Source organism: Dendropsophus ebraccatus, chromosome 8 (assembly GCF_027789765.1).
Source record: "Dendropsophus ebraccatus isolate aDenEbr1 chromosome 8, aDenEbr1.pat, whole genome shotgun sequence".
Classification (NCBI taxonomy): domain Eukaryota; kingdom Metazoa; phylum Chordata; class Amphibia; order Anura; family Hylidae; genus Dendropsophus; species Dendropsophus ebraccatus.
In genome coordinates this window covers 122,535,678-122,554,595 of record NC_091461.1, presented here as the reverse complement: position 1 = coordinate 122,554,595, position 18,918 = coordinate 122,535,678, and the positions used below count along the sequence as shown (strand labels likewise).

At 49.2% G+C, this 18,918-nt stretch overlaps 1 long non-coding RNA gene across 1 annotated transcript; it reads left to right on the top strand.

The window, feature by feature from the left end:
- Positions 1-12: 12 nt before the first annotated feature.
- LOC138799899 (uncharacterized) lies at positions 13-13,896 on the top strand. Its single transcript, XR_011364326.1, has 3 exons — positions 13-117; positions 6,444-6,577; positions 13,818-13,896. It is a non-coding gene; the product is annotated as an uncharacterized lncRNA (long non-coding RNA).
- Positions 13,897-18,918: the final 5,022 nt, after the last annotated feature.

Genomic DNA, 18,918 nt, shown 5'->3' with positions numbered 1-18,918 from the left:
GATCTGCAGACGTCCGACTGGTGCACGGGGTAGGGAGATGCTATTCCCAGGTGCACTGAAGGACCTTTCATGACATCACATGGACACGTGACCAGCCTCTGTGTGGGCGGAGCTATGGTCAGTCAGCTGTGTTCCCGGGCTTTTCTTTAGGCGCTCATGCACACTTAGCAAAAGGCGAGGAATTTCTGCTTGAAGATTTCTGTTTGAAATTCCTCTTCTATTTTGCTCCGAGCAGAATAGGAGCTGAATTCGAGTGGAATGCAAGCCCCATTGACTTCTATAGGACTCCATTAGCAGATTCTGCCAAAAGAAGTGATGTGTTACCTCTTTGGCCCTGTTCACACGGAGCAAGAACGTTGGAATCCGGCGGCGCTCAGTGTCTCACTGTGAGTGAAGGAGAGGACGCGTGCTCCTCCGCTGCGGCCGCTCACAGAAATGACACGTCCTCTCATTCATCACAGAGAGACGCTGAGCGCCGCCGGATTCCGATGTTCTTGCTCAGTGTGAACAGGGTCTTTGGGCAGAAAGCAGATCTGCGGCAGAAAATTCTGCTTGGAAATTCTGCAGTGTGAACAACAGAGTGGAAATCCCATAGAACACAATGAGACGCTGCTCTGTTACTGGTAAGGGGAAAAATAATGTAAACGCATCTGTGCCCGTGCCTCCTTAGCTCTGGTAAGTCACCTACCCGGCTCTTCCAGCGTCATGGCGGACAGTGTCCCGCCCCAGTCACTGGCTGAGCAGGCAATCATATGACTCGCACGCTCTCCGGCAGAAGATGACAGCGGCCGACAACGAGACCCGAGGATAGAGAAGATTTCCTTATTTATTATTTTCCCGCACCCCCCTGGCTGTCTGCAATTTTGTATTTGTTTTGTGGAACTTCTTTACAGCTGAAAACGACCACAAAAAAATTAAGTTAGGGCGATTGATGTCATACCGGAAATACACAGGGAGAGGCGGGCCCCTGCATCACACACACAGAGAGGCGGGCCCCTGCATCACACACACACAGAGGCGGGCCCCTGCATCACACACACAGAGAGGCGGGCCCCTGCATCAGACACACAGAGAGGCGGGCCCCTGCATCACACACACAGAGAGGCGGGCCCCTGCATCACACACACAGAGAGGCGGGCCCCTGCATCACACACACAGAGAGGCGGGCCCCTGCATCACACACACAGAGAGGCGGGCCCCTGCATCACACACACAGAGAGGCGGGCCCCTGCATCACACACACAGAGAGGCGGGCCCCTGCATCACACACACAGAGAGGCGGGCCCCTGCATCACACACACAGAGAGGCGGGCCCCTGCATCACACACAGAGAGGCGGGCCCCTGCATCACACACACAGAGAGGCGGGCCCCTGCATCACACACACAGAGAGGCGGGCCCCTGCATCAGACACACAGAGAGGCGGGCCCCTGCATCAGACACACAGAGAGGCGGGCCCCTGCATCACACACACACAGAGAGGCGGGCCCCTGCATCACACACAGAGAGGCGGGCCCCTGCAACACACACAGAGAGGCGGGCCCCTGCATCACACACAGAGAGGCGGGCCCCTGCATCACACACACACAGAGGCGGGATCCCTGCATCACACACACACAGAGGCGGGCCCCTGCATCTCCCTATGTTAGCCCTCGTGGGCAGGCTCCTCTCTCCCTATGTAATACCTGGCGGGCAGGCTCCTCTCTCCCTATGTAATACCTGGCGGGCAGGCTCCTCTCTCCCTATGTAATACCTGGCGGGCAGGCTCCTCTCTCCCTATGTAAGCCCTGGCGGGCAGGCTCCTCTCTCCCTATGTAATACCTGGCGGGCAGGCTCCTCTCTCCCTATGTAAGGCCTGGCAGGCAGGCTCCTCTCTCCCTATGTAATACCTGGCGGGCAGGCTCCTCTCTCCCTATGTAAGGCCTGGTGGGCAGGCTCCTCTCCCCCTATGTAATACCTGGTGGGCAGGCTCCTCTCTCCCTATGTAATACCTGGTGGGCAGGCTCCTCTCCCCCTATGTAATACCTAGTGGGCAGGCTCCTCTCCCCTATGTAATACCTGGTGGTAGGGCTGGGCGATATTGGCCTAAATCAATATCGCGGTTTATCGCGGTTGTAGCTGCGGTAACGATAATTGAACGATAATTATGACACGCCCCTTTTTTGCAAACCACACCCACTTGCTATGCCAAACGAGCAATATTTTGATTAAAAAAAGTAAAAAAAAATAAAAGTAATGTCGTCATTATTAGGGGGTCTCAGCAGAGACCTGGACGTGTATCTACAGGGGGTTACATAGGGAAAGGGGTGTATGACTGTAAAGGGAGGGGCAGATATGGGGTGTATTACTATACAGGGGGGCTGATAGCAGTGTATGTCTATATGGGGGGCTGATAGTGTATGACTATACAGGGGGCACGGACAGGGGTGTATGATATACAGGGGGGCTGATAGCAGTGTATGTCTATACGGGGGGCTGATAGCAGTGTAAGTCTATACAGGGGGGGCTGATAGCAGTATATGACTAAACGGGGGCTGATAGGGGTGTATTACTATACGGGGGGCTGATAGGGGTGTATTACTATACGGGGGGCGGATAGGGGTGTATGACTATACGGGGGCTGATAGAGGTGTATGACTATATAGGGGGCACATAGGGGTGGATAGAGGTGTATGACTATATAGGGGGCACATAGGGGTGAATAGGGGTGTATGACTATATAGGGGGCACATAGGGATAGATGGTGGATAGGGGTGTATGACTATAGGGTAGACGATTAGGGCTTTATTACTATATAAGGGGCACATAGGGATGAGGGTATGGGAAGTACAGTGCTGCAGCTTAGGAGGAATGAATGGGCTGCAGCAGGCAGGATGCCACACACATAACTTATAGGAGACATTGCTGTGTGCTGCAGCCCATTCATTCCTCCTAAGCTGCAGCACTGTACTGTTAATGATGCTGATGGAACTACAGTACGGCAGCCTCCCAAATGCTGCTCCACCATATCCTGCCCGTGTCCTCCCTGCACACACAGGACAACAGGTGCAGCGCTTCCCGGTCATGTGTGTGTGGTGTGAGATCGCTCGTACGGGACAGGACTGATGGGGGGGGGGGGCACTCGGACGGGACTGGGGCGGGGGCGTTCGTACGGTACTGATTCGGTAGGGGATACTGGGACGGGTGCAGGCGCATTGGTAACAGGCGGGGGGGCGCTTGTACGGGCCGAGTGCAGGAGGATGGGGCACTCAGACACTCTCACCACTGCTGCTCCTCCTCCACCTCCCGCTCTGATACCGGTGTCCCTGCACATAACGTGCAGCGCTCACGCCGGGTCGCACGTGTGTGTGTGTGTTGGGGGACGCTCTGACAGGGGGAAGGTACTGACAAGCCGGGACTGGAGCGGGGAGGAGGCGCTCCGACAGGTCGGACAGCTCAGACCAGGAGATAAAAATACAAAAATACCGCAGATACCGTCCTGGCCAAGTTGAGGTCGGTTAACCGACGCCAGAGACGGTATCGGTATTTTTGCGGTATACCGCCCAGCCCTACCTGGTGGGCAGGCTCCTCTCTCCCTATGTAATACCTGGCGGGCAGGCTCCTCTCTCCCTATGTAATACCTGGCGGGCAGGGTCCTCTCTCCCTATGTAATCCCTGGCGGGCAGGCTCCTCTCTCCCTATGTAATACCTGGTGGGCAGGCTCCTCTCTCCCTATGTAATACCTGGTGGGCAGGCTCCTCTCTCCCTATGTAATACCTGGCGGGCAGGCTCCTCTCTCCCTATGTAATACCTGGCGGGCAGGCTCCTCTCTCCTATGTAATACCTGGGGGGCAGGCTCCTCTCTCCCTATGTAATACCTGGCGGGCAGGCTCCTCTCTCCCTATGTAATACCTGGTGGGCAGGCTCCTCTCTCCCTATGTAATACCTGGCGGGCAGGCTCCTCTCTCCCTATGTAATACCTGGCGGGCAGGCTCCTCTCTCCCTATGTAATTCCTGGCGGGCAGGCGCCTCTCCCCCTATGTAATACCTGGGGGGCAGGCTCCTCTCTCCCTATGTAATCCCTGGCGGGCAGGGTCCTCTCTCCTATGTAATACCTGGCGGGCAGGCTCCTCTCTCCCTATGTAAGCCCTGGTGGGCAGGCTCCTCTCTCCCTATGTAATACCTGGTGGGCAGGGTCCTCTCTCTCTATGTAATACCTGGCGGGCAGGCTCCTCTCTCCCTATGTAATACCTGGCGGGCAGGCTCCTCTCTCCCTATGTAATCCCTGGTGGGCAGGCTCCTCTCTCCCTATGTAATACCTGGCGGGCAGGCTCCTCTCTCCCTATGTAATACCTGGCGGGCAGGCTCCTCTCTCCCTATGTAAGCCCTGGTGGGCAGGGTCCTCTCTCCCTATGTAATACCTGGCGGGCAGGGTCCTCTCTCCCTATGTAATACCTGGCGGGCAGGCTCCTCTCTCCCTATGTAATACCTGGCGGGCAGGCTCCTCTCTCCCTATGTAATACCTGGCGGGCAGGCTCCTCTCTCCCTATGTAAGCCCTGGTGGGCAGGCTCCTCTCTCCCTGTGTAAGCCCTGGCGGGCAGGCTCCTCTCTCCCTATGTAAGCCCTGGTGGGCAGGCTCCTCTCTCCCTATGTAATCCCTGGCGGGCAGGCTCCTCTTCCGCCATGTATCAGTCGGCCATTTGTCTTTATGTAATGTGTTTTGATCTTGTATTGCTCCTGTTTGTTAGCCCCATTGCTTGTTTATCGCTCTGGAATTAAGGGCACTTTATAAATAATAACAATAATAGCGGAGTCGGTGTTGTGCCGCTCCACCGACTGTTTATTAGTGGAAAATGTGTTTATTAAATAAAGAATTTATTTAAAAAAGACCCAAAACCACCAACCCAGGAGAACCTCCTTCCCATCCCGCCATGAAGAAACACATGAGACATAATAATAACCTGTAAGGGAATGTTCACATGGAGGAATTGAAGAGGAAAGTTTTCTTCTAGAAAATTCCCCTTTTTCAGCTCTGGCGGAAACTCAAAGCCCCATTGATTTCTATGGGATTTCTCTAGTGGACTGCGCTTGAAGTTCCACCTGTCTCATTGATTGAGTAGGATGTCTTATGCGCAGTCCGCTAACTAATGTAACCACCTTGAGTCCGGGCAGCTGACAGGTTCCCCTTCTAGACATCAGGTGTATTCTTCTCCTTAGCCACTAGGTGGCAGCAGAGCCTCACATTTTCCTCCCCTATTAGTTCATACTGGAGTATCATCATTAATTGTCACCAGGCAGGAAATTGTGTAACTCCGGCGCTGAGGCTGGTTACACTACCTGACCTCCTTCTGGCAGCTACAAACAGGGATCAGGAAGACATTTTTATGAGATGGGAACACCCTGTCAGTTAAAGGGGTTGTCCAGGATAAATTCACAATAAGCGATGCTACGGTGCGGTATACTTACCTGTCCTGCTACTTTGTCGATTCCTGGGCTGCCCTCTCAGAACTTTCACAACATCCACTGACATACTGTTCCCACAGGAGATGGACACACAGCATAGACAGTATAGCGTCTGCTGACCGGCTGTGGAAGCGGCAGTGGAGAGGGCCAGGTAAGTATACCGCCATGGTAAGTATACCGTCATGTCCCCGCAGCCCCAGCAGCATCACTGATTATACATTTATCCCCGACAGCCCCTTATATGCCCCTAACACATTGTATGTTTCCTTTTTCTCCATGACTGGCACCCAACTAATATTCTGGTAGGGGGACGGACTGAATTTCCTCCATGATTGTTATCTATAGATGTTGCTCCCCATAAGATAGGGACTACACCTTCTATTCCAGTCCATGATGTTCATATGCACATTGACTATTGGATGACATCCTCATCTCTGGTACATAGAATTAATGCGGTATTTCCATCTCGGCTTTAATCCCTTATCCATAGGTTCCCTACTGATCCCGAGAACTTGGACACAATTGTCCCTGCAATGAACTGATCGCTCACCGTCATACAGTCACAGGGCTCTTAAAGGGCTTGTTCACCAAAAATGTTTTTCTTTCCAATCAACTGATGCCAGAGATTTGTACTTCCATTAAAAATCTCTGGTCTTCCAGTACTTATCAGCTGCTGTATGTCCTACAGGAATTAGTGTATTCTCTCCAGTCTGACACAGTGATCTCTGCTGCCACCTCTGTCCATGTCAGGAACTGTCCAGAGCAGCAGCAAATCCCCATAGAAAACCTCTCCTGCTCTGGACAGTTCCTGACATGGACAGAGGTGGCAGCAGAGAGCACTGTGTCAGCAGACTGGAAAGAATACACCAATTCCTGCAGGACATACAGCAGCTGATAAGTACTGGAAGAATGGAAATTTTTAAATATAAATAATTTACAGATCTGTATAACTTTCTGACACAAGATTATTTAAAAACTATATATTTTTTTGCCTTCGCTAGAGTCCCCCTTTAAGTGAGCAACAACAGGAAGCAACCATTATCAGTATGCAGAGCGTCAGGACCAGTGGCTGCAGCCTGCCAGGGTGGTAGTTTTGCCGCAGTTCTAAAGCCCCTGGTTGAAGACTGGTTGGCAGGTTAGTGATATACTGTGCACCACCTCAATGCAATCTGCCGCCCTGGCCTTCAGCAGCATAGCCTTATGGGATATAGCAGCCAGCGGGATGGCACCTGAAATCCTAGTATGTGGATGTGCACATAGTATATAGTATATACCCTAACTCTGTAATGATCAGTCCTCATCTCTGAGCGAGGTACCGGACTCTTTCCACACTCTTTATGATCTCTCATTCCTATGGCAGCTATAATGTATTTTCACGGCCACCTCGGAGGCCGTTACCACTGAAGAGAGAAGTCCTGTAAACCTTTATTACTATGGTGATGAAGAATTACTCAGATCTCACAATAAAACGACACGACGGTGGATGATGTGAAGGTCGACAGGATCTGGAGTCTGCACACCATGTCTGATGCAGATAATCCGCCACGTAGAGATACGAATGGGTGACTGTGTCTGCTTCCATATAACAGTATATAGATCCCACGGGGGGGGACAGATTTAGGGGTTATTATTAGAGATGAGCGGAGTGCGCTGGAATCCAATCGTGCAGCATTTCATCCCTGTAGCCTGGAAAAGTTGGATGCAGCCCTAAGGGTATGTTCACACTGAGTAAATCAGGCGGAATTCCATGGCAGAACTCCGCCTGCCTCAGTGTGCCATAGCCTGTCAGGAGAGGTTTTTCTATATGTATTTGCTGCTGCTCTGGACAGCTCCTAACATGGACAGAGGTGGCAGCAGAGAGCACTGTGTCAGACTGGAGAGAATACACCACTTCCTGCAGGACATACAGCAGCTGATAAGTGCTGCAAGACTGGAGATTTTTTAATAGAAGTAAATTACAAATCTGCTTTTGCATAGCCTCCCTTTCCAGTTTCCAAATGGATATTAGTTTTATAATATAGTAGATGGAGCAAGAGCACAAGCTGATTATCATCTCATGTGATAAGGCCAGTGAGCAGCTGATGGACGGACGTTCACTCATCGGCCGATAGCTGAGTTCTGACACGTCAAGCGATTCTTTATGCAGCCCTGGCCGCACTATTGTCAAGCCATGCGATTGGCTGTGCAAACCAATGCCGATCCCAGAGACCGGCACTCATTTATAGGTTGCATGTCCTGGATGTTAGGGCCCCTCATATATCATGTCCTAGATGTAAGGACCCCTCATTTACAGGTTGCATGTCCTAGATGTTAGAGCCCCTCATGTACCATGTCCTAGATGTAAGGACCCCTCATTTACAGGTTGCATGTCCTAGATGTTAGAGCCCCTCATGTACCATGTCCTAGATGTTAGCGCCCTCTGCTGGTATTCTGTAGGTGTTACAACCTTATACATCCAGTAGCTGGGAAATGGGTACCAGGACACTGCACTGATCCTTTTGTTCTCAGGGGGATAAACTGCTGGGCCATGTGTTCATGTGTATAGGGGGATTGGATGAGATACTGTAGATGTCGGGACACGTTAGTGTTTGGCCACCAGCCATAGATGTGCGGCCACCTTATTCTGCGCCTGTGTGGAAGGACCATGGATGTCATTTCCTTTTATTATAATCTTTTACATCTTACTCTCTGTGTGATAATAGTTGTATTACATTGGCGGCAATGAAGCGCGACGCAATATAATGGAGCTGATAGTAGCTGTGACGCTGTGATAGAAAACAGATAGAAAACCAAGAGAGACAACCTACAAAGTCCTGCCTACATAAGTGTGCTGTGCAACAACAAACCCATAGAAAACCAAAACACTTGCACAACAACTACAGATATACAAAAAGTCTTTATTGAAGCTCAATCAATTCATAAAAGAAGATAAAATGACATATGGGATAGAACACAGAGGTCAAAACCAGAGGGGGAGGAAGACATCAGTGTGGTATCATATGAATAAATAGGAAAAATGGTTGCTATAATATAGTCACATTAAAGTACTACCATCTAGTGGTCATTAATGGTTATGGCACAGAGATCAGGCTTCTAAAAATAGAAAGCCAGATGTAACTAAAAGTAAAGATATTACCAGAAAAAATACAACTGCTGAGGACAAATGATATATAATCCCAAAAGCAATTTTTTCAAATGTAGGTAGGTAGATATAGTAGTCAACCCACCTTAGTATACAGAAATTATACACTTATGCCATTCATAATGACAGTACCACATAACCACCACTGAAGTCTTACCCCCCGTCCAGCACAGCAGCCCGACGTACGTTTCGCTCACTTCATCAGGAGAAGTGAGCGAAACGTACGCCGGGCTGCATTGGAAAATTAATGCGTCATAAAGATCTTCATGACCATCATGCGAGTCGCATGTTATACGACCGGGTAATTCTGATTATATCACACTGGCTGGAAAGGGAGTGATGGTCTAAGGAAGGTCAGGAGGAGAACAACCGCAACGTATGAGAAAGACTTCTCACTACCGGGGATTCGCCTTCTGACCGTGTGTGTGTGTAGGGGGGGGGGGGGGATCATCAGTGTAAACGTACATTAGAAACAGTCCTCTGTTTGGCACCAACATGTTCCCCAGCACTGTACAATTCAGAGGCTGGATGGGCATTGCACATGGGGTAGGCTGGGATGGGTCTGCTCCCACTGCCCCCAAATATGCGCACCAGCTGGAGCAGCTTCAGTACAGAGGATGATTGCCCCCTTGTGGAATCTGTTCCCCAATATCTGCAAGCTGTGAGGTTTGATCAACCCCTTAGTGAGTTAGTATTCCTAACGCAGTGATTGTTCAGTGTATACCAGTGCCATACCAACCACAGAGGCAGAGCATGCCACCATGGGTGCACTATAGGGGCTGCGGTGTGAGAAAGCTGGCACTGAACTGCCATCACCCTGTCTACTCTGGCGAAAATCTTTTTGTTTCAACTCAACTGGTTTCAGAAAGTTATATAGATTTGTAATTTACTTATATTTAAAAATCTCCAGTTTTCTAGTATTTATCAGCTGCTGTATGTCCTGCAGGAAGTGGTGTATTCTCTCCAGTGTGACACAGCGCTCTCTGCTGCCACCTCTGTCCATGTCAGGAACTGTCCAGAGCAGGAGAGGTTTTCTATGGGGATTTGCTGCTGCTCTGGACAGTTCCTGACATGGACAGAGGTGGCAGCAGAGAGCACTGTGTCAGACTGGAGGGAACACACCACTTCCTGCAGGACATACAGCTGCTGATAAGTACTGGAAGACTGGTAATTGTTTAATAGAAGTAAATTACAAATCTGTATAAGTGAATCCAGTTGATTTGAAAGAAAAGGATTTTCACCGGAGTACCCCTTTAATGGCCGACACTAAAGCAGGGATGGGGAACCTGCGACCCTTCGGCTGTTGCAAAACTCCTACAATTCCCATCATACCTGGAGAGCTGCAGGCTGATCCCTACATTGTAGGTGAGCTCCATTATGTTATTTCCTTTATTCTGTACTCTGATCCTCAGCGTTTTATATCAGGTTAGCGGCTTCCATAGAAAACTCCTCTAAAAGCGTTCCAAGTCCTGGCAGTATGCAAACAATGACGGTGTGATATGGCGGTTCATGTGTCTTGCTGCTGAGAACCTCATCCAGAGCGCACAAACAATAATTGTATAATATAGCATGTAATGGGCGCCTAGTCAGTGGGAACATCGCTCAAGGACGGCGCATCTCTCCGCACAATGACGCTTTGTCTTCAGGCTGAGCACTAACTTTCTCATTAATTCAAATGGAGCAGAACTTATCTGGTGTTGTTACAGGGATGTCGGTGAAAACTCGAGAGCTCTGGAAGCTCGGAGAGCAGAATGGCTTCTTTTTCTCTTTTTTTTTATCACTTCGGGGGGGGAAGGGGATTTATCAAGAGCAGCGTATCTATATGGCGGAGGGGGGGGGGGGTCATCATACGATACCCTGAAAAATTCTATGTTCTAAAACAGGTTTCTGCTAATGACAGATAGTAACATAGTTAGGCTATGTTCACATAACGTATATTTTCGTAAAACCATGGCCGTTGTACAACAGCTGTGATTATTATGGAAATATACATGCCGTTGCCCTCTATGGGATTCTGGTCAAAGTGTATACACATAGTACATCTTTTCCGTCCGCTCCGTGACCCAGTTTCTTACATAATATGAACATAGCCTAAATAAGGATGAAAGAAAACTATAGTCCATAAAGTTCAACCTATAGAAATCCAATTGTGTTAATCCATGAGGCAGATACCTGTGGGTCAGCGTATCACCAGAAATCTAATGTCCATAACTTGTAATATTATATATTTTCAAGAAAAGCCTCCAGGCCTCCCCTGTACTTATATAATGAATGAATAATATAAGTATATATCATGTATAAGGCAACAACAATAAAACAATGACGCCGTCCATCTTAACACCTGAGCTTTTTCTCTGAAAATTAAACTGAGACGGAGCCGCCATCTCAATGAGCTGATCGATAGGCTATCCGCCCCGGCCAGATATGTCTTGTTGTCAGTGAATAAATGGTCTGAATACTGATATCTCCTGAAGCTAAAAGAACATGTAAGAAAAAATACCTAATAATTACTGGAAAAAAACTCAAGATTAACATGTTCCGGATTCTTCCCACCTCTCTGGTCCCTGAGGGACTGCGGCCATTTTTTTATGATGTGATTGTATTGTTCTTGCCACTACTACCTCTTGTGATTGGGTTTATTAGGATATTAAGTGCCCCTCTCACTGTAACAAGTAGTAGCCATAGGACTTATTAAGGGGTATACGGAATTAAAACTCAAATCCACAGCAGAGAGCAGTGTGTAAGACTGTAGAGTATACATCATTTCCTGCAGGACATACAGCAGCTGATATGTACTGGAAGACTGGAGATTTTTAAATAGAAGTAAATTACAAAACTTTCTGACGCCAGTTGATTAGAAAGAAAAAAAAATGTCGGAGTTCCCCTTCAAAGTCTTCCAATCCTTTACATAGGGGCCGTCACTCTATGGGGGAGATTTGTTAAAGGAGAAATCCAGCAGAATTTTTTATTAAAGTATTGTATTGTCCCCCAAAAGTTATACAAATCACCAATATACACTTATTACTGGAAATGCTTATAAAGTGCTTTTTTCTCTGCACTTACTACTGCATCAAGGCTTCACTTCCTGGATAACATGGTGATGTCACTTCCTGGATAACATGGTGATGTCACTTCCTGGATAACAGGGTGATGTCACTTCCTGGATAACAGGGTGATGTCACTTCCCGGATAACATGGTGATGCCACTTCCCGGATAACATGGTGATGCCACTTCCCGGATAACATGGTGATGTCACTTCCCGGATAACATGGTGATGTCACTTCCCGGATGACATGGGGATGTCACTTCCTGGATAACATGGTGATGTCACTTCCTGGATAACATGGTGATGTCACTTCCCGGATAACATGTTGATGTCACTTCCCGGATAACATGGTGATGTCACTTCCCGGATAACATGTTGATGTCACTTCCCGGATAACATGGTGATGTCACTTCCCGGATAACGTGGTGATGTCACTTCCCGGATAACATGGTGATGTCACTTCCCGGATAACATGGGGATGTCACTTCCTGGATAAAACATGGTGATGTCACTTCCTGGATAAAATGGTGATGTCACTTCCTGGATAACATGGTGATGTCACTTCCTGGATAACATGGTGATGTCACGACCCGACTCCCAGAGCTGTGCGGGCTGTGGCTGCTGGAGAGGATGATGGCAGGGGGATGCTCAGTGTCCCTCCAGTGCCCTGTGTCCCTCAGTGTCCCCCTGCCATCATCCTCTCCAGCAGCCACAGCCCGCACAGCTCTGGGAGTCGGGTCGTGACATCACCGTGTTATCCAGGAAGTGACATCACCATGTTATCCAGGAAGTGACATCACCACGTTATCCAAGAAGTGACATCACCATGTTATCCAGGAAGTGACATCACCATGATATCCAGGAAGTGACATCACCGTGTTATCCAGGAAGTGACATCACCATGTTATCCGGGAAGTGACATCACCACGTTATCCAAGAAGTGACATCACCATGTTATCCAGGAAGTGACATCATCATGTTATCCAGGAAGTGACATCACCATGTTATCCAGGAAGTGACATCACCACGTTATCCAAGAAGTGACATCACCATGTTATCCAGGAAGTGACATCATCATGTTATCCAGGGAGTGAAGCCTTGATGCAGTAGTAATTGCAGGAAAAAAAGCACTTTATAAGCATTTCCCGTAATAAGTGTATATTGGTGATTTGTATAACTATTGGGGGGCAATATAATACTTTAATAAAAAATTTCGCCGGACTTCTCCTTTAAGCTTTTGCCCGTGGAGTCTGGCATACAAGTACGCTGGTCTTTATAAATGCCCCCCTATATGCCGGTGGCTGTTGTATAGGTTGCATTGCTGTTCAGCTCTATCACATGCACCATGCAGCACTGCAGTGTCCCATCAGATGCATTGATGGCGGTATCTTGGGCGGTCGGCCATCTGTGCGGCTGCAGGATGCGAATAGGATTACTATGGAGATTAATCATCTCAGCACAAAACTAAGTTTCATCAAAGTTTAATCCTGGATCCATTCTGTCATCTCTCTGTGAGGTCTCACAATCTGGCGGCATCAATCAGCGATCTGTCACAGGACCTCAGCTACAGATGCCGTAAATCCCACAAACCGCTGCAGATTTACAGCACCAACGTCCTATTCTCGTCCTTTATCAGATTTCCTGATCCGCAGATAACCGGCCACAATAGTATTATCCCTTATTTATATCCTGATATATCCTCAGTGCTGGGCACAGAATGGATCACACGTGTTAGTCGCCATCCTCAGAGTCACCTCTGTCCATGTCAGGAACTGTCCAGAGCAGCTTCAAATCCCCATAGAAAACCTCTCCTGCTCTGGACAGTTCCTGACATGGACAGAGGTGGCAGCAGAGAGCACTGTGTCAGACTGGAGAGAATACACCACTTTCTGCAGGACATACAGCAGCTGATAAGTACTGGAAGACTGGAGATTTTGAAATAGAAGTAAAATACAAACCTATATTACTTTCTGACACCAGTTCGAACACATTTTTTATCTGAAGTGCCCCTTTAAGCTTGAGTTACATCGTATATGCATCATACATATATAATAATCGTATTTGCTTATTAGTAACTGTGACCATATTGTATTTCCCTGCGATTATTCTCATCCACAATCCTTATTCCCGGCGGCACAATCACTTTACCACCAGTAACAATTCCTCCCTTCTACCTGTCATTACAGATGGAGACGGTGTGGCTGTAACTGGAGTGAATGTGGGAGGCAATGCGGCAGCTTCCAGGCTTCTTCTCGCCATATACAGAGATTTATGCTGGAATTAAAGCGTATTAATGAAATCCTCAGATAATAAGAAATCTGCTGCTTTGTAACCAGAGTCTGCTCAAACATAGGCTTATTGTGGTCCAAACACCGAAGGAATTGTTCCCGCTAAGCGGCTTGGGGGCTCTTATCCACATGTTGGCTTCCGGAAAGTCACTTCTCCTGTGAATAAAATATCAAGGTGCACGCACATAGCCAAAATTATTAAAGTGCTCCGCATGCAGCGAAGCCAGGTGCCCAGAGCCCATACACCAGCATACACCATCATGCACCAGCGTGCACCAACATACACCAGCGTGCACCAACATACACCAGTGTGCACCAACATACACCAGTGTGCACCAACATACACCAGTGTGCACCAACATACACCAGCGTGCACCAACATAAACCAGCGTGCACCAACATACACCAGCGTGCACCAACATACACCAGCGTGCACCAACATACACCAGCGTGCACCAACATACACCAGTGTGCACCAACATACACCAGCATACACCATCATGCACCAGCGTGCACCAACATACACCAGCGTGCACCAACATACACCAGCGTGCACCAACATACACCAGCGTGCACCAACATACACCAGCGTGCACCAACATACACCAGCGTGCACCAACATACACCAGTGTGCACCAACATACACCAGTGTGCACCAACATACACCAGTGTGCACCAACATACACCAGTGTGCACCAACATACACCAGCGTGCACCAACATACACCAGCGTGCACCAACATACACCAGTGTGCACCAACATACACCAGTGTGCACCAACATACACCAGTGTGCACCAACATACACCAGCGTGCACCAACATACACCAGTGTGCACCAACTTCTCCAGCCAGCGGGAGTCAAATGCCGAATGTTCCGGTTTGGAGAACGTTGCTGAACCTGAACGATTTGGCAAGTTTGCTCAACACTAGTCTCTGTGAAAGAGTCTACTATAGCCTATCCTTCTTGGCAGGCCTGCAAGGTAACCCCTCCATGTGTTATTGACTGAGATACCTGGGGCCCTTCCTAAAAAATGTTATCCGAGGAATTATGAGAGCTGTTTGGAATGTAGCGATGGAGTCTACAGATTGGCAGTATTGGGGAAAACTGGGTATCATAGGCCACCTCCCTTCCAGTTACTGCCTGCCCCCTCCTCCCCGTATAGTTGGAATCTTGCAAACATCTAATCTAATCTAATAAGATAAGATGGCCACCACATCACAGGAGACGATCCATGGTCCCCCCATCACAGGAGATGATCCATGGTCCCCCCATCACAGGAGACGATCCATGGCCCCACATGACAGGAGAAGATCCGTGGCCCCCCCATCACAGGAGATGATCCATGGCCCCCACCTCACAGGAGACGATCCATGGCCCCCACATGACAGGAGAAGATCCGTGGCCCCCCCCCATATCGCAGGAGACGATCCAAGGCCCCCACATGACAGGAGAAGATCCGTGGCCCCCCCATATCACAGGAGACAATCCATGGCCCCCTACATCACAGGAGATGATCTATGGCCCCCACATAACAGGAGACAATCCATGGCCCCCCCATCACAGGAGACAATCCATGGCCCCCACATAACAGGAGACAATCCATGGCCCCCCAATCACAGGAGACAATCCATGGCCCCCACATCACAGGAGACAATCCATGGCCCCCCAATCACAGGAGACAATCCATGGCCCCCACATCACAGGAGACAATCCGTGGCCCCCACATCACAGGAGACGATCCGTGGCCCCCACATCACAGGAGACGATCCGTGGCCCCCACATCACAGGAGACAATCCATGGCCCCCACATCACAGGAGACAATCCATGGGCCCCACATCACAGGAGACGATCTATGGCCCCCACATGACAGGACACGATCCATGGCCCCCCCATCACAGGAGACGATCCATGGCCCCCACATCACAGGAGACAATCCATGGCCCCCCCATCACAGGAGACAATCCATGGCCCCCACATCACAGGAGACGATCCGTGGCCCCCCCACATCACAGGAGACGATCCATGGCCGCCACATCACAGGAGACAATCCATGGCCGCCACATCACAGGAGACGATCCATGGCCCCCACATCACAGGAGACAATCCATGGCCCCCCCATCACAGGAGACAATCCGTGGCCCCCACATCACAGGAGACAATCCATGGCCCCCACATCACAGGAGACGATCCATGGCCGCCACATCACAGGAGACGATCCGTGGCCCCCCCACATCACAGGAGACGATCCGTGGCCGCCACATCACAGGAGACAATCCATGGTCGCCACATCACAGGAGACGATCCATGGCCGCCACATCACAGGAGACAATCCATGGCCCCCACATCACAGGAGACGATCCGTGGCCCCCCCACATCACAGGAGACGATCCATGGCCGCCACATCACAGGAGACAATCCATGGTCGCCACATCACAGGAGACGATCCATGGCCGCCACATCACAGGAGACGATCCATGGCCGCCCCATCACAGGAGACAATCCATGGCCACCACATTACAGGAGACGATCCATGGCCGCCACATTACAGGAGACGATCCATGGCCGCCACATCACAGGAGACGATCCGTGGCCCCCACATCACAGGAGACGATCCGTGGCCGCCACATCACAGGAGACGATCCGTGGCCCCCCCACATCACAGGAGACGACCCATGGCCGCCACATCACAGGAGACAATCCATGGCCGCCACATTACAGGAGACGATCCATGGCCGCCACATTACAGGAGACGATCCATGGCCGCCACATCACAGGAGACAATCCATGGCCCCCACATCACAGGAGACAATCCATGGCCCCCACATCACAGGAGACAATCCATGGCCCCCACATCACAGGAGACGATCCATGGCTGCCACATGACGAGACAATCCATGGCCGCCACATGATGAGACAATCCATGGCCGCCACATGATAGGAGACAATCCATGGCCCCATGATGCTTTTTCTATAACTTTGGCCTTTGTTCAGAGATGCAATGTAAATCAATTGGTCGTAGTATGAACAAGACCTCACGGTTATATCCAGTAACAGAGGAGCCGCGATTCATGCCGCCAAGCAGACGTGAGTGACAGGCAACATAAAAGGCTCAGGGAGGTCACGGGAATGGAAGTTTATAATTTGTACTAAGCGGCGGCTGAATGTTCCGCGTCTCCGTCCCAGCTGAGGCTGCAATATGTATTCAATGACTTTCTATGGGGAAAAACAAATCTGAAAGAGAATCCGGGGTCGGACAATGGGTGGAACCAGGTGAGGGGCAAGAAGCTTACAATAACCTCTCATTGTTTACGGGCGACTTTACATCCGCTAATCCCCCTAATCCTGACACTATAATTGTACAGGGGGATTTAATGACATAGGCCACAAAATAGCAAAATCCACTTTATTTTAATGAAAAGGGAATTAACCGAAACGAAATGACTTCTCTCTGCGGTGCGGCCGGAGACTCTGCCAACATTCCTGCACTCACGGCCGTCCGTACTACCAAGACGGAGAAAGAAAATGCCCCATTCCTTCTATGCGGGAGATGCTTTACCTCATGGACACGATGGCCGCGATTTACCATTGCAAATGTGTCAGGATCCTGGTGTCGTTTGCACCAAAAAAAAAAACAACTCAAAAACTTTTATTATGCGTTTCACACTTTTTGAACACTATTCCACCAGGTGTGACGAATGGGACATGTGCCAGAGTATCCGCAATAATAGTGGAGGAAGAAGGAGTAGTAGTGGAGGGCCAGCTGCCCTACTATATATCAGTAGGCGGTCATGTGACCTTCTTATACACATTTAGGCCATGTTCAGACCTTGTAAGAGACCGAGTCTCAGAGAAGATCATCCCGTCCAGTACTGCAGTACCAGCCGGATGATCTTTAGCTCCGCTGAGTTCTGATGCGGGCTCATCTATGCGTGCCCGCATCAGAACTCCCCACCGCACACTATGGAGCATACAGCCGGAGCCGCTCGCTCCATAGTGTGCACTGACATGTCAGTTTCTCGTGGCTAGGGATCCCGTCCGGAGAGTATACCATGTGTATCCATAGACGGCAATGTAACGTATATTTTCATATTAATAACAGCCGTTGTTACAATCGTCAACAACGCCCGTAGTTTTACGAAAAGGAAGTGGTGTATTCTCTCCAGTCTGACACAGTGCTCTCTGCTGCCACCTCTGTCCATGTCAGGAACTGTCCAGAGCAGGAGAGGGTTTTCTATGGGGATTTGCTGCTGCTCTGGACAGTTCCTGACATGGACAGAGGTGGCAGCAGAGAGCACTGTGTCAGACTGGAGAGAATACACCACTTCCTGCAGGACATACAGCAGCTGATAAGTACTGGAAGACTGGAGATTTTTAAATACAAATTATTTTCAAATCTTTATAACTTACTGATAACTTACTTATTGAAGGAAAAAATAACAATTTCTCTGGAATACCCCTTTAATTTTTTGTCTTTTATTCCCCACAGACATGCTAGAGATCAATCCACACAGTCATCCTCCCACATATAGTGCGGATCCTACTGGGAACCTCACTGTACATAAGGCCGGGAACTGCCGATCAGAGAAAAGCAATTGGAACTAACCGACTTGTTACATAAAAAGGCATAGTAATAGAAAAGGAACAAAGTAAGTGGATGGTTCTTCCCTACAACCGCAACCTCCTGAGATCCCACCCTCCAGTAATAGGCAAAATCCAGAACACCCGGCCACTAGACGCGGAGACGAATCCAATGCTAAATGTACAAGTTTCCATTATTTCTGTACTTGTCGTCAGTGTGAAGTCTCTCTCTCTCTCTCTCTCTCTCTCTCTCTATATATATATATATATATATATATATATAATGATCCAAGTGGCGGCAGCAGATCTGTCATCCTTCCTGGATCATAGCTGATAATATTAGTCACGTCACCTTATATAAGAAACTTACTGTACTGTAATTACATGATGTACGCTGCTATAGTGAATGGCAATGGTTG